Consider the following 16,444-nt stretch of genomic DNA (forward strand, 5'->3'; position numbering starts at 1 on the left):
GGACGAATTAAATAAAATAATGTAAATCGGCTAAAAGAATATAAGTCTGACGTTATTTAAAAACTCTCTTCCTTAAAATCGCTAATGGGACACACTCATAAAGATGTCCTGGTCAAAAATTATGGATTTTTGTCGAGGACCTCCTAGAAATATTGTGAATTTTAAAAGAATATTTTTAGGGACTTCCTGGAATTTTTTAAGAAAATTTATTTTTCAAGAACTTGAACCCAAATTCAAGCACTTTATATAAATTGAGATTTTTTCGATGTGTACTTTTTCTGGTATAGAAGTCTGGGATACTTTACGAAATTTTATTTCAAGACAAGGTTTTGCAATAGTAGTAATTAAAAAATTAATTTAATTTAATTTCCGAAACCTAGGTATTCCCTGCCTTACCCCCTGGTAAACATTACCATCGATCTCCACTAATAAACAAACGTTGTTTTTATAAAAACAACAATAAAGGGATAAAGCCAGACCATTTTGCAACAACAAAATACTACGGTATCCCGAACAAACAAGCCACACTGTTCTATTTAAAAAAAAAAAAAAATTTTTCTACAAAAAAAAAAATAATGTGGAATTTTTATAAATCATTACTGTCAATGACTTCCTTCCTAAAAATTATGGTTTGGCTTAGTTTAATGATTTCTGGAAAAAATCATGGATGAATTGATTAAAAAATGTAAATGGGCTAAAAAAGTATAAGTCTCATAAAGATGTCCTCGTCAAAAATTGTGGATTTTTGTCAGGGGCCTCATAGCAAGGTTGTGAATTTTAAAAGAATATTTTTAGGGACTTCTTGGGCTTTTTTTTAAGAATATTTCATTTTCAAACACTTTAAGTCAAATTCAAGGTCTTTATATAAATTGTAGATTTTTTAACAGTATTTTTTTTTTTTTTTGTATAGAAATCTGGAATACTTTAAGAAATTTATTTGAAGAATATCCTAAAGATTTGTCAATGGTAATAAATAAAAAAAGAATCTTTAAAAAATATCGTTGAAAAGATTTTTTTAAGTTTTTGAAATTTGTAAAAATCATTTGTGTGAAGGACTTTCTTCCCAAAAAATTATGGTTATTGCTTAGTTTAATGATTTTCTGGCAAAAATCACGAATGAATTGAATAAAATAATGTAAGCCAGCTAAAAGAATGTAAGGCTGGCGTTACTTCTAAAAATAGCTAATAGAACATCCTCATAAAAATGTCCTGGTCAAAAAATGTGGATTTTTGTCAAGGACCTCATGGATAGATTGGGAATTTTAAAGGAATATTTTTAGGGACTTCATGGAATTGTTTATAAATATTTATTTTTCAAGGACTTTAAGCCAAACTAAGGACTTCATATAAATTGAGAAGTTTTTTTTTGAAGTGTATTACCACTATAATTAAAAAAAAAATTAATTTTTAAAAAATATTTTTTCTACAAAAAAAAAAAAAAAAAAATACTGTCTATAACTTTCTTCCTAAAATGGTGGTTTTTGCTTAGTTTAATGATTTTCTGGCAGAAATCATGGATGAATTTAATAAAATAATGTAAATCGGCTAAAAGAATATAAGCCTCATAAAGATGTCCTGGTCAAAAATTGTGGATTTTTATCAAGGACCTCATGGAAAAATTGCGAAATTTAAACGAATATTTTTAGGGACTACCTGGAATTGTTTAAGAATATTTATTTTTCAAGGACTTTATATAAATAGAGAATTTTTGGAGTGTATTTTTTCTGGTATAGAAATCTGGAATACTTTACGACATTTTATTTCAAGAACCTCTCAAGATTTTGCAATAGAAGTAACTAAAAAATTAATTTTTAAAAAATATTTTTTCTACAAAAAAAAAAAAAAAAAAAAAACAATGTGGAATTTTTAAAAATAATTTGTGCCAAGGACTTCCTTTTCTGGCTAAAAAATCATGGATGGATTGTGAAAAAAATGTATGTCTCTCGTTGTTTAAAAACTCTCTTTCCAAAAATAGCTAATAGGACATCCTCATTACGAGATCCTGGCCAATAATTGTTGATTTTTGTCAAGTACCTCCTGGAAAAATCGAAATTTGAAAAAAATCATTTTTAAGGACTTCCTGAACTTTTTTAAGAAAATTTCTTTTTTAAGGACTTTAAGCCAAATTCAAGGGATTTTTAAGGACTTTTTATAATTTGACATTTTTTTTGAAGTGTATTTTTTCTGGTATAGAAATCTGGAATACTTTACGACATTTTATTTCAAGAACCTCCTCAATATTTGGAAATGGTAATAAATACAAAACTATTTTTTAAAAAATATTGTTAATAAGATTTTTATTAAGTTTTTAAAAATCATTTGTGCCAAGGACTTCCTTTTCGAAAATTATGGTGCCCTAGCTAACAAATCATTTATCATCATTTCATTTAAATCTCTCTTCCCAAAAATAGCTAACAGGAAATCCTCATCACGAGGTCCTGGCCAAAAATTTTGGATTTTTGTCAAGGACCTCCTAGAAAAATCGAAATTTAAATAAAATATTTTTTGAGGACTCCCTGGACCAAAATTTTGGTATCCTGAGAGAATTAAGTCGTGTTTTTAAAAATAATGCATTTTTTGGCAATTGTCATAAGCTGAGGGCATAAATATAGTCGGCAAACCTATTTATACTTTTTAACTTGTTAGGTCGTTCATTATGCCCTTTAACACGCCTTAAGCTTTTTTCCTTTTAGTGCCATATAAAAATCTCCTCTCAATAACCATTGAATAACCCCACGTAATTTTCCAGTTCAAAATGACAACATTGCCCATTTATATTTTCAACAACTGGATATTGTCTCGTTGTTTCTTCCTTGATAATCAATTCTCACATTATTTCCCACAAAAAAGGACTTTGAGAAAATGACAAGTCTATAAAATTTCTATAGTAAATAATTCTGTTTCATAACCTGGAAGTAAATTGAAACTCGGGGGGTTTTAGATGGCAAACCAGCAAAGAAACAAAAAAAAAAAAAAAAAAAACTAAAGAGATACCAATAAACAATTGACCCTGCCATTGACATACATATTCCATTGTGAGTGTGCAATGTGTATGTGATCCTTTAAAAAGGACTAACATGACGACAAACAATTCTATTTTCCCCCAGAAACATTTATTACCAGCAACGACGCCACCACAAAAACGGTTACCACAACCTACATTTGAAATGTTAGAACGTGCAAATGTCTTTGTTAGCAGCAGGACACAAACAAAAAAATAGAGAGAAAGAGAGAAGAGGATTGCGGGAGAGAAATGGCGAAAAAAGGGATACAATTCAATGTCAATGTGTGTGAATTTGGTGTATGTGTCTGTGTGTGTGTTGGTTGGTTGGTTTTCATAAAATATTTGGAGGGACATTCCTCTGAACAGCTAAACGAACCCAACCGTCGTTTTTCTATTTTCAAGTGTTACAGAACGACACACACATCTCTATGGCCATTGAATGTGTACTGATGTAGTAGTGTGTGTGTGTCCGCCATGTGTTTGTGTTAATCCGATAAGTATGTAATTGTCAATAAAGGTACAAACGATGATAATGAAAACTCCATCGAAATAACAACACAAAGATATTACGGTTCCAAAGAATCGTGTCTGTGTGGGGGCGAGGAGAGGGGAGGAGGAGCGAGGGGAGAGCTCAATAGAAACAATTGCACAAAACAAATAAAAACATTCAACGTTTGTTTTGTATTTAAACTCATTTAGTTTTTTGTGGTACTTCCGCTGCTGTGTGGGCGTATGTTCGTGTGGTACTTTTTTTACACATTTTCGCAATGATCTGCTAAATGTCCGGTGATGTAATTTTAAAGGAAAGAAAAATATGGTACATTACATCAGGACATGTAATGAAAGAGGGACCTTTGTCCTTATACGTGAAATAGAAGACCCTATATCCAAGGAAGACTTTTAAGGGTCAGAATTCTCAGGAATCATCTGTTATAGTTGTACCAATTTAGTTCAATCGAATGCACTAGTTCCTAATCTAGTTCCGTGGACTTCAGGTCGTTTTTATGAATACCCTGCCGTATGAGTGATATGAAAAATATTTAAAATCACTCATACTCTTAGCGACTGGTGTACGGTAACCTTTTAAAGGTCTTTTATGAATATAAGTTGTTCTTTGGGTCTTTGTGAATCTTTTGAGGTCCTATACGAACTTCTGTAGATCACAAAAAAAAAAAAAAAAAAATACTTCAAATATGTCATCTACTAAAGGAAACTTAAGGAAATTTGGCAGAGGATGTTTAAATTTACAGATGACGTAGAAAAGTTTCAGAAACTTTTCGCGGAAGATCTGTGCAGAATACCCTACTCATTGAAGAGTAAAAGGAGGTCCTCAATATATAAAATACGCCATCTTTAGGACCTCTAATAATAAAATAACTTCAAAATGTCCACTACGTACAAAAGACCTTAAGAAGGAAAGAATAGTATTCTCAGGCCTTTATGCCCTCTAAGAAGACCTGTTAAAATACATTCATCTACAGATGACCTTAAACATATGTTCTAGCTATAAAAGGCCTCAAGAATGTTTTCCATCTAGGAAATGTCTATCTACACAAAAAAAAAACCTGAAGCAACAGAAGACTTAGAGAAGACTTACAATAAGTATTCTCGTTACCTTGACACTGGTAGCCCGACGTCAAGGAAGTGGACGGAAGGAAACAGCAACATCAGCAGAAATGGTTCGAAAAGTAAAGAAGCGACTTGAACGAAAACCGCGTTGCAGTGGCCGAAAAATGGCTCGTGAGCTGAGCATATCGCAACATTCCATTCGGCAAATATTGAAAAATGAGCTCGGGGTAAAGCCATTGAAGTTCCTAAAAGTGCACGAACTTACACCGCAACAGAGAAAAAATTGACTCAAAAGAGCCAAAGAGTTGCTTCGCTTGGCCGAAAGTGGTGAACTGACAAATTTGGTTTTCTCCGATGAGAACACATCCGTTGTCCAGCAGTTTGTAAACAAACAAAATGATCGTGTTTACTTGCCAAAGAGGTCAGCTGAAAATGTGCACCTTCGGTTGGCCACCAGAACTCAAGCGCCGGCAATGGTGATGGTGTGGGCAGCCATAACAGCCGATGGTAGCTCTCCGCTGGTATTAATCGACCATGGCTTCAGAATAAATGCCCAATATTATAGCGAAAATATTCTGGAGGGTGTATTAAAGCCTTGGGCACGCAAACATTTTGGCCGCAGACCTAGGACATTCCAACAGGACCCAGTATCATCGCACTCAGCACGCGCCACCCAAGAGTGGTTACAACATAAGGTTCTTCGCTTCATTTCCAGCGCACAATGGCCACCAAAATCTCCGGATACCAATCCGTTGGACTATTGTGTCTGTAGTATTGTAGACAGCAAGGTTGGCACTAAAAAATACCTCAATCACCTCAAGGAAGCGCTTCTCCGGGAATGGGCCAAAATACCGCAGAGCAACATTCGGGCAGCGTGTGACGGTTTCATTGGCCGTTTGAAGACCATAATTCGTGCCAAAGGTGACCAATTCGAACAAATCTAAATTCATTCTGAAATTTGATGCTATTTCCGAAATGTTTTGCATTCATTCAATAAAATTAAAAAAAAAAAAAACGTAAAAATTATGGCGTTTGATTTTGTTGCAGTTTTTTTATCTCACCCTATATAGAAATAAGACTCTTTTGTCATAGAAAATTTTGAGTAGATGTTGGTCAGGACGAAGTTTTTTAAAAATTCACTGATTTTTGTCAGGAAATCGCCAAAAAATATTTTCTAGAAAAGGATGTTTGGTCAGCAGTCTTGTGAAACAGGAGGATCATTTAAGAATATTTTATAGACATTAGGAATATATTTCATCGATTATTAAAAGTAAGGTTCATAAATTTTTTGGCTTGCAATATGAACGATTTTTGGTCAGGAGCTCCTTAGAAATTCCAATTTTTGGTCAGCCCTCTTCCATAGAGGGCTCATAGGAGGCCATTTACATACGCAGAAGACCTGAGGAAAGATTCTTGCCATAGAAGACTTGAAGATGTTTTTCTATCCATAGAAAATTTGAAGACCCTCTTCCATCCATAAAACCCCTAAAATGAGGCACTTATCCATAGAAGTCGATAAGTAAGACTACTGTCCAAAAATGACCCAAAGAAGATTTTCTTCTCATAAAAAACTCGAAAAAGTTGGACTATTAAGGACATATAGGACCATAAAAGGTATTTTGAAGGTATTTTTTTACAGAACGCGTGGAGAAAGTATTTAAGCATTGAAAAACTAAAGAAGGTCTTTGAAGGTATCTTCTAACCGCAACATATCTCAGTAGGTTCTTTTAAACATTGAACACCCTTGCAAATCCCGAAAATCCCCGTCTAAACTTAAAACATCCAAGGAATATCTTTAGGCTCTAGAAGTCCTAAAAAAGATCCTTTATCTTCAGATCTTCTAAGACTAAAAGATCTTCCACAGGTATTTTGAATGTAGAATACCAAAACCTTTAAAATACCGGTGGAAGACCATTTAACCTCAGCAGATCTGAGGAAAGCATTCAAGCTCTAGAAGTCCTAAAAAAATATACTTTATCTCTAAAAGTTCGGTTGATGATCCTCTACCTTCAAAGAAACTGTAGAGGTACTTTTATACATTTTTTGCTTCCTAAAATATTACTTTTATATAAAGGACCTTCACAGCGATTTCCTGCCAGAAATCTTGACCTCAGAAGATCTAAGGAAGATCTTCCAGCTCTAGAAGTCTGGAGGAACATCCTATATCTTTCAAGCACCGGTTGATAGTCTTCCACCTAAAAAGGACATGTGGAAGACCTTTTGGCCCTAGCAGATCTGAGGAAAGCGTCCAAGCTCTAGTAGTCCTGAAAAATATAGTTTATCTTCAGAACTCCATTTGATGGTCTTCTGCCTAAAAAGGACCTGTAGAGGTATTTTTATACATCTTAGTCCCCGAAAATATTTTTATATAAAAGACCTTCAAACCGACTTCCATGCAGAGCTCCTATATTGTCGCATTCTCCTTCACCCAGCAACTCCTCTTTCCATTTCTTAACTTGTTTATGTTATTCCATCAATTTCATTTGATTGTGTCCCTTGTTTCTTTCATTGGCATTGTCATTGGTTAAAACAGACTAAATGGTTATTGGAAAAGGAAACAGAGAATAAAGTTTTGGTGGGGGTGAGGGGAGCGGAGGAAATAGGAAATGAAAATTCAATACCGCAAGACAAAAAACCCAAACGAAACAAAACAACGAAACTTGCAAACAATACAAGAAACAAAAGAAATAGGAAATGAGGAAATAAAAAAACAACAACAGCAACAACAACAAAACATTTTTGCAAAAAAAAGAACAATTCCAAAGTGAATTGGGAACGGAAATGCTAGCTATCATTGGCGGTAAATTGTGGTTGGTTAGCACAGTTACCAAACGAATGGGATGAGAGTAGGGGAAAGGGAAGTTGGGGAGAGAGAGAGAGAGGAAACATAGTGCAAAATAAACATACCTGAGGGCATCAAAATTCCAAAGAAGCAGTCTGCAATGAAACAAGAGAACAAAAAACCAAACAAATTACAAATTAAAGCAAATAGTGTATGGAAATCGTTGGTAAAAACATTTCAATTCAAATAAATTATTTAAAATCTAATATTTTCAGAGTTAGAAAACTAAGCAGGGCATTATAGTTTAGTCAAATCTGCATAAATATTTAAATAGAAATAAATAATTTTAAATATTCTACTTTTTATCGACTATTTCAACAACATCGCTCCTTTGGTCTTTTGTGGCTGGCATTTAAAATTTTATGAAATTAATCAACAAATGTGCCTATTTATGCTATTCAAAATGCTGCCCAGAATCATCGTGTGTGGGGGTGTTTGTATGTGTTGGTGAGCTGCATGACTATTGATATAAACTCCGAGTAATGTAGTATAGTGGAAATTAAAACAAATAAAAGAGGTGGGAGTTTTTTTCAAGTATTGGTTTGTTGATTTTACTTATGCGGGCCAGTTGTTTTTTTGCAGCTTAGGGAACACTCGAGGAAAAACTGCAGTGCAAAGTCGAGGTATATAATTTTGTAGTAACATTTCTAAAATCCGAATTTTAAGAATTTCTAGGAAGTCAACAAAAAACTGATTTTTAGTGGGGAGGTCCCTAAAACAATGTCCCAGAAATATCACGATTTTTGATTAGGAGAAAGAGAAAAACAAGGATTTTGTCTTTTTTGGATTTCCAAGGAAAATTTGTGAATTATTCTGACATTGTTTAGATCTTTTGATCAAAGAAACGTATGTAGATTTGTTAAGAAACTTAGTTCATGGTCTTCATGGCAAAAAAGAAGCTGTTTTTAAGATAATGTTTTATTGTACCATCCTATTCGAAAATCTTTTTTTTAAAGGAAATATTCAATAGTGGGGATCACTAACCAGGAATCATGGATTAAAAAAATTAGGATAATTTTATGGCAAAATTTTTATTTGGAAAAAAATCATTGGTGGGGGGATCCTTAAAACAATGTCTTTAAAATCAAGATTTTTGATCAGGAGAGTCTGATCAAAGAATCGTAGATTTGTTAAAAAAAACTTTACCAAACTTTACCAAAAATTATCTGTTTTCAAAAATTTTTTATTGTATCATCCTGATCCAAAATCTTTATTTTTTAAGAAAATTTCAACAGAGAGACACATTAACCGAAAATCATGGATTGAAAAAACAGGGATATTTCAATTTGAAAAAAATTTAATTTAATTTTTAAAAATAAAATACCTACAAAAAATTGTGGATTTTTAAGATTTTTTTAACCATCTGCCGATTTTTAAAAGTAAATTTATAAATGACACCCTGGCTAAAAATCGCGAATTTATAAGGATTTTTTTCCAGGACCCTTGCCCAAATTATTATATTTTTTAATATTCTTTCACCTTTTTTTACCAAATAGTGGTCGATTTTTATACCCACAGCCATATGGCATTCAAAGGGTATTTATCACTTGGTAAGGCCAAAAGTGGCTCATCGAAATAACGGTGTAAGATGATAGATCTCTTTGGACCAAATCCGTTTCAGGACATTTGAAGTCGATGAACAGAATTCGATATATATTTTTGCATTCTTTTTAATAGCATCAAATTTTAGACTAAGTTTAGATTTGTTCGAATTGGTTACCTTTGTCACGAATTATGGCCTTCAAACGGCCAATGAAACCCGTACACGCTGCCCGAATTGCTCTGCGGTATTTTGGCCCATTCCCGGCGAAGCGCTTGCGCTTTTTTAGTGTCAACCTTGCCTTCCAAAATACTCCAGACACAATAATCCAACGGATTGGTATCCGGAGATTCTGGTGGTGAGCTGGAAATAAAGCGAGAACCCCATTTTGTAACCATTCATGGGTGGCGCGTGCTGAGTCCTGTTGGAATGTCCAAGGTCTGCGGCCAAAATGTTTGCGTGCCCAAGGCTTTAATACACACCAGAATATTTTCGCTATAATATTCGTCATTTATTCTGATATCACGGTCGATAAATACGAGCTAAGAGCGACCATCGGCTGTTAAGGCGGCCCACACCATCACCATGGCCGGCGCTTGAGTTCTGGTGGCCAACCGAAGATGCACATTTTCAGCTGACCTCTTTGGCATGTAAACACGATCATTTTGTTTGTTTACAAACTGCTGGACAACGGATGTGTTCTCATCGGAGAAAATTAAAACCAAATTCGGCAGTTCTCCACTTTCGGTCAAGCGAAGCATCTCTTTAGCTCTTTTGAGTCTATCTTCTTTCTGTTGGGGTGGAATTGCAATGGCTTTACCCCGAGCTCATTTTTCAATATTTGCCGAATGGAATATTGTTCAGCTCACGAGCAATTTTTTGGCCACTGAGGTACGCTGGTTTCGATCAAGTCGCTTTCTTTCCTTTTCGAAGCATTTCTGCTGATGTTGCTGTTTTCTTTTGTCCACTTCCTTGATGTCGGGCTACGCTACGAGTATCACGTTAACGACCGATGGTACGAGACACAAAAGATTTAAATGCTGGAGTGCTCTAACTATAGCCACTTGTGGGTTTCCATTCAATAGTGCTTGAAATGTGAAATTTTGGTATTTGAGTGGCTGTTCGTGTATAGAATGGACATATGGAGGTGGTTTAGGTTTTGGAAATGCGTATTATAATTGTACGAAAAGTGTTCAGAAGTTCCACAGAATCATCTCTATACAACCACCACCATAAGGACAACTAAGGTTTTTGATCTAGAAGATCATGGACCGAATTTCCGATAAAATCTACGATTTGAGCAAAATCGTGGTACGTACTTTGTTTAAAATCTATGATATTTGGTTAAGGGGTCCTTTAACATTTTTTCTAAACAATCCACGATTTTATGGTCGGAGGTAAATTAAACAATGTCTCAAAAATCCAGGCCTTTTGCAAGGATGTTCTTAAAATAGGTTTCTTTACAAAAACATGATTTTTTATCTCAAGATCCATGAAAAAGTCAGGAGGCACTTAATAATATTTTATCTTAAAAACACAATTTTGGATAGAGAGTTCCATGAAAACAGAAAATTGCATGTGTTTCTCTCAGGGAGCTTTAATTCTTTTAGGAAAATATTCAGGTCAGGGTGTTTCCAAACATTTCTCTTAAAACTCCCCGATCACGGTGTCAGGCGGCCCATAAAATCATTTTTAAAAAATATTCTTAAGAGATGAGAATTCTAGAGAAGAGGTTCTCAAAACTCCGTAATTATGTGTCAGGTCCCTAAAAATCCATAATTTTTGGTCAAGAGGTCTCTAACATTTCTTTTGTGAATCCTTGATTTTTGATCAGGAGGTCCCTAATACTCGATTTTAACATCTGAGTAATAAACTCGACGATTTTTAATAATGTCCTTAGCAATGTTTTTGTTAAAGACTCGGCGATTTTTGCTTCTAATGGTCCCCAAGTAATTAGAACTTATTGGAAAAGGAAATTTTCTTAAAAAATCAAGGAAGTCGTTGCAGAAAAAAATTCTTAAAAAATACAAAAAATACCTTGAAAAAAATATTCTGTAAATAATTCATGTTCTGTTGATCATTCATAAAATATTTTTTAAAAAACCTACCACCAGATAGTATTTGAAAAAATATTTTTTAAAAAATCCACCCTCAGATAGTCTTTGTGGTCCTTGGTAAAATAATCTTAAAAATCCACACTTGTAGCCTATTTGTCCTTGAAAAAGTATTCTTTAAAAAAATCCGCGTTTTGGTGGTCATTGAATAAAAATTTTCCTTAAAAATCTAAGCTTCTATGGTCTTTAAAAAATTATTATTTAAAAAATCTCCGTTTTGGAAGTCCTTAAAAAAATATTATTTAAAAAATCTGCGTTTTGGTGGTCCTTAAAAAATGAATATTTAAAAAATCCGCATTTTGGTGGTCCTTAAAAATTATTATTTAAAAAATCAGCGATTTTCTTTAAAAAAAAATCCACGTTTCCAGGCTACTTAAACTTTTTTCTTTAAAAAATCCACTTTTCTAGGCTCTTTAAAGTTTTTTTTCTCTAAAAAATTCACGTTTCTATGCTCCTTAAATTTTTTTCTCTAGAAAATTCACGTTTCTAGGCTCCTTATTTTTTTTCTTTAAAAAATCCACGTTTTTTTGGTCCTTTTTTTTTTTCTTTAAAAAATCCACGTTTTTTTGGTCCTTACAATTTTTTTCTTTAAAATATCCACGTTTCTTTGGTCCTTGAAAAAAATATTCTTTAAAACCAAGCCTCTTTGCTCTTTGAAAAAAAAAATATTTTTTAAAAAATTCACGACAGATAGTTCTTGAAAAAACATTTTTAAAAAAATCCGCATTGCCTGGTCCCTAAAATCCCTTTTCTGTGGTCTAAAACAAGCGTTTATTGTCTTTGAATTTTTTTTTTAATTCCACGTCAGAGGTCTTTGAAGTCTACGTTTGTTGGCCCTCGAAAAAAATATTCCAAAAAAATTAAAAAACTCCAATAAATTATAAAAACAGCTTGAAATTTTTCTTGGGGCGTAATCTTTTAAAATATTAAAAATAATTAAATACTCTATAGGCTAATATTTACATGGGCTTTTGTGAATTATATTTCAACATGAATTCGAAATTCACACACACACACACACGCTCGCTCTCACACACACATTTGCTCGCATTAAACTATATATTTATGTTTATATCCATGTTTATTTTTGCATGCATTTATTATAAACATTAAAGTGCTAAATTAAAACGATTATCTCGAATATCAAATCATAAATTAAATTTATCTCCATTAAATCTAAAAACCAGACCACACTAAAGGAATGCACATACAGACATACAACACATATAGGCCGATATACATTCACACACACACACACAGAGCAACCAACAGCAACCAAATATACCACACTGTGGTAAAGTAAATAAAAAATCAGGGAAAATCCTTTACAAAAGAGGAAAGAAAATTCGGGGAGAGGGTGTAGTAACTCAATAGTCTTATTGGCAAATATTTGAACAAAGCTACACTAAAACAAAAAACCAAAGCCGAATAACCGTGTAAATCCAATCCAAATAATATTTACATTTGTAATTTGTAAAAATAATAATCATTTGTACAAATAAAGCAGCCACATTCAAAATTCCTGCTGCAAACCAAAAAAAAGGATGGCATATCGCAAAACCAAAAGGAATTTAATAATGACATTATTTATTTGTTTGTTTGTTGCTGTTGTAACAATGCGGCATTTTTTGTGGAATAGGCATGGAATAATAAACCAAAAAATATGGAAAAAAACCTTGAATAATAAACCAAAATATTTGGTTTTTAGTATCACCTTCAATGGGATTTAAATTTATAAAGTCTTTACTAATTTAAAGATTTAAAGATATCTTTAAAAATATTACGGTTATCTATTTTATTGTAGATGACCCTAAACATCATCTACAGTAGATGACCCTCGACGTCATATACTCTACAGTAGATGACCTTCGGTGTCATCTACTCGACAGTAGATGGGCCTCGGTATCTTCGATTCGACAGTAGATGTCCCTCGACGTCACTTATTCTACAGGAGATGGCCCTCGATCTCATCTACTCGTCAGGTGATGACCCTCGATGTCATCTACTCGACAGTAGATGGCCCTTGTTGTCATATATTCGACAGTAGATGCTCTTCGATGTCATCTACTCGACAGTAGATGACCCTCACTGTCATCTACTCGACAGTAGATGACCCTCGGTGTCATCTAATCTACAGTAGATGACCCTCGGTGTCATCTACTCTACAGTAGATGACCCTCGGTGTCATCTGCTCTGCAGTAGATGAACCTCGGTGTCATCTGCTCTGCAGTAGATGAACCTCGGTGTCATCTACTCTACAGTAGATGAACCTCGGTGTCATCTACTCTACAGTAGATGAACCTCGGTGTCATCTACTCTACAGTAGATGAACCTCGGTGTCATCTACTCTACAGTAGATGAACCTCGGTGTCATCTACTCTACAGTAGATGAACCTCGGTGTCATGTCAGATGACCCGTCACGCCATCTACTCTGTTCATTTAAAAATCCCCTGTATTAGTTATTATTAAGCCACCATATCTCTTTGTGAGGCAAAAAAAAAATAGTTTAAGAATGCCCTCCCCAAACCCCCAGGGCAGACTAACTAACAAGCAGAAGTGCGGGCAAGTATGCAAAGTGTTTATCATAAATTCTTTTGATTTTGAAATATTTATACATTTGTTTATGGAAATATTTTCGTTTTTAATTAAAAAAAATAAATTCTCTGATTGAAATACGGGCACTTCAGCAAAAGCAGAAGAAAAAAAAAAACAAAACTAAAACAACAAAAACTTATACAGATGAAATGAAGAAGATGATGTAAGCCATGGTCGACTATTATATGCCATGCAAGATAGAAGGTGGAGTGACTACAAATTGGAAAGGTTCAGAGGTTTATGAGGCACAAAATATTTTGTTGGTTTTTATCGGGGAAAGGGGTAGCCTATTGGGTCCGGGCAAGTCGTGGAATTTTTTTTTTTGCAATTTTTGAAAGAAAAATTTTCAGTGGTTTCAAAATGTTTTTGTAATAGACACAGATGAAGGGAGATAATCTCTATTTTAAGGTTAGCCCCCGAAGGGAGTCAAAATTCATAGAAGAAGCCTTGGGATGAAAGATTTTCAGAGATTTCGAAATATTTTGGTATAGACGCAGATGGAGGGGGAAAATTTATATTTTAAGGTCGGTCCCTGAAGCCCCCTGAAAGGAGACAAAACTCTTTGAAGAAGCCTTTGGTTGAGTCCTGGTAGCTGTCTATTTCTTTAAACAAGGGAGTCCTTTTCTTTCGGCGAGCTTTCGAGGCCGCCTGATTCCATAGACAATTGTGGGGGGAGGTCAAGATTAGAAGGGAGTATATTTGAAGAAACTACCCCAGAGAGAAGTCAATTCCTGTAGACAAGCCCATTACAGTGTCTAGTTCTACGGGACATCGTTTTCAGGTTATTTTTTCTGTGTGATAAATAATCTAGGCCAGATATTTTAAATGATGCCATAGTCTTCTTTACCTAGGAATATGGGCCAATATACTTAAGACCTCAACGAATACTGATGTAGGGTATCAGACCTATGCCTTTTCCATTATCATTCATCAGTCCTTATTGTACCCTCAGCCATAAGGCTACAGAAGGTATATATCACTTTATATGGCCAAACCGTACCTCATCAGAATATAGGTTTTAGACCCTAAGTCCCTTTGGACCAATCAGGACATTTGGAGACGATTCAGCGATGCCGGCCGACCGTCTTCCTGTCTGGTTGATGCGCACGATGACTCTCGAAGGGAGTATCCGATTTTGGTTCCAACTTGGTACATGGTAAAATTATTATCAATCTTAGATCGAGGTTGGAGATGGACAATATCGGTCCACTCCTTCTGGCACTTCTCCCACAAAAGATCAACATTTTCAAAAAAAAAAAAAATTATTTACCTCATAGAAAGTGAAAGTATCATTTGATTTTGTGCAAACTTCGCAAATCTCATTTTTTTTTTTTTTGTGAGTGTTAGGTCAAGTGCGAAAATGTACCATATCGGTCCACTCTATCAAGTACTTCCCACACAAAGGGTCAAAGTTTGGAATAATTAAACTTCCTCTAAAATGTCAAATAAGAGTCCGATTGTCTTAAATTTGCACACATCACAATATTTTTACTAACCCAAAGATCTGTTCTGAAGATGGGATATATCGATCCACTCCTTCTGGTACCTCCCCCTTAAAGGGTCAAATTTTTGAATATCCATGAAAGCTCATAAAACGTCCGATTCCGTTCAGACTTGGTACATCTCAATATTTCCATCAACACAAGATATGTTATAAAAATGGTAGAGATCGGACCATTCCTTCTAGTGCCTCTTCCACTAAGGGTTAAAGTTTTGAATAACCAAAACGATCATAAAATCCAAAATAAGCATCCGATTGTCTTCATATTACACACATCACAATATTATTATTAACCCAAGGTCTGGCGCGAAGATGGGATATATCGATCCACTACTTCTGGTACCTCCCACCCAAAGGTCAACATTTTAAATACCCATAAAACTCATAAAACGAGAAACGAACATCCAATTCCATTCAGGTTTGGTATATCATAAAATTTCTATCAAACCAAGATCTGTTATAAAGATGGTAGAGATCGGTCTACTCCTTCTAGTACCTCCCCCACAAAGGGGGATGATATCCATGAAATTTTAAATATCCATGAAGCTCTTAAACACGAAATTAGTATTCGATTCCATTCAGACTTGGCATATCTCAATATTTTTACCAACACTAGATCTGTTATAAAAATGGTAGAGATCGGACCATTCTTTCTGGTACCTCCCACACAAAGGGTCAAAGTTTTGAATAACCAAAACGATCATAAAATCCGAAATAAGCATCCGGCTCTCTTCATATTTCAAACTTCCCAATATTTCTACTAACACAAGATATACTGTGAAGATGGGATATCGATCCATTCCTTCTGGTACCTCCCCAACAAAGGGTCAACATTTTAAATACCCATAAAACTCATAAAACGAGAAACGAACATCCAATTTCATTCAGACTTAGTAGATCTAAAAATTTCTATAAAAAAACAAGATCTGTAATAAAGATGGTAGATATCGGTCTACTCCTTCTGGTACCTCCCCCACAAAGGGGGATATCAATGATTTTTTGAATATCCATGAAGCTCATAAAACACGAAATTAGTATCCGATTCCATTCAGACTTGGCACATCTCAATATTTTTACCAACACTAGATCTGTAATAAAAATGGTAGAGATCCGACCTTTTCTTCTGGTAACTCCCCCACAAAGGGTCAAAGTTTTGAATAACCAAAAAATTCGAAATAAGCATCCGGCTCTCTTCATATTTCTCACAACCCAATATTTCTACTAAAACAAGATCTGCTGTGAAGATGGGATATATCGGTCCAATCCTTCTGGTACCTC

The 16,444-nt window shown here is 34.4% G+C and overlaps 1 protein-coding gene across 4 annotated transcripts in view; it reads right to left on the reverse strand.

Annotated features, from left to right (window-relative positions):
• LOC101896747 (leucine-rich repeat and fibronectin type-III domain-containing protein 3) overlaps positions 1-16,444 on the reverse strand; it is a 399,938-nt gene that overhangs the window by 163,115 nt on the left and 220,379 nt on the right. For all 4 annotated transcript variants that reach the window (XR_009342463.1, XR_009342464.1, XM_059123971.1 and 1 more), the window contains exon 5: positions 7,481-7,510. The gene's annotated coding sequence lies outside the window, so the exon portion shown is untranslated. The remainder of the gene's footprint in view (positions 1-7,480; positions 7,511-16,444) is intronic.

This window comes from Musca domestica, unplaced genomic scaffold (genome assembly GCF_030504385.1).
Source record: "Musca domestica strain aabys unplaced genomic scaffold, Musca_domestica.polishedcontigs.V.1.1 26, whole genome shotgun sequence".
NCBI classification, from domain to species: domain Eukaryota; kingdom Metazoa; phylum Arthropoda; class Insecta; order Diptera; family Muscidae; genus Musca; species Musca domestica.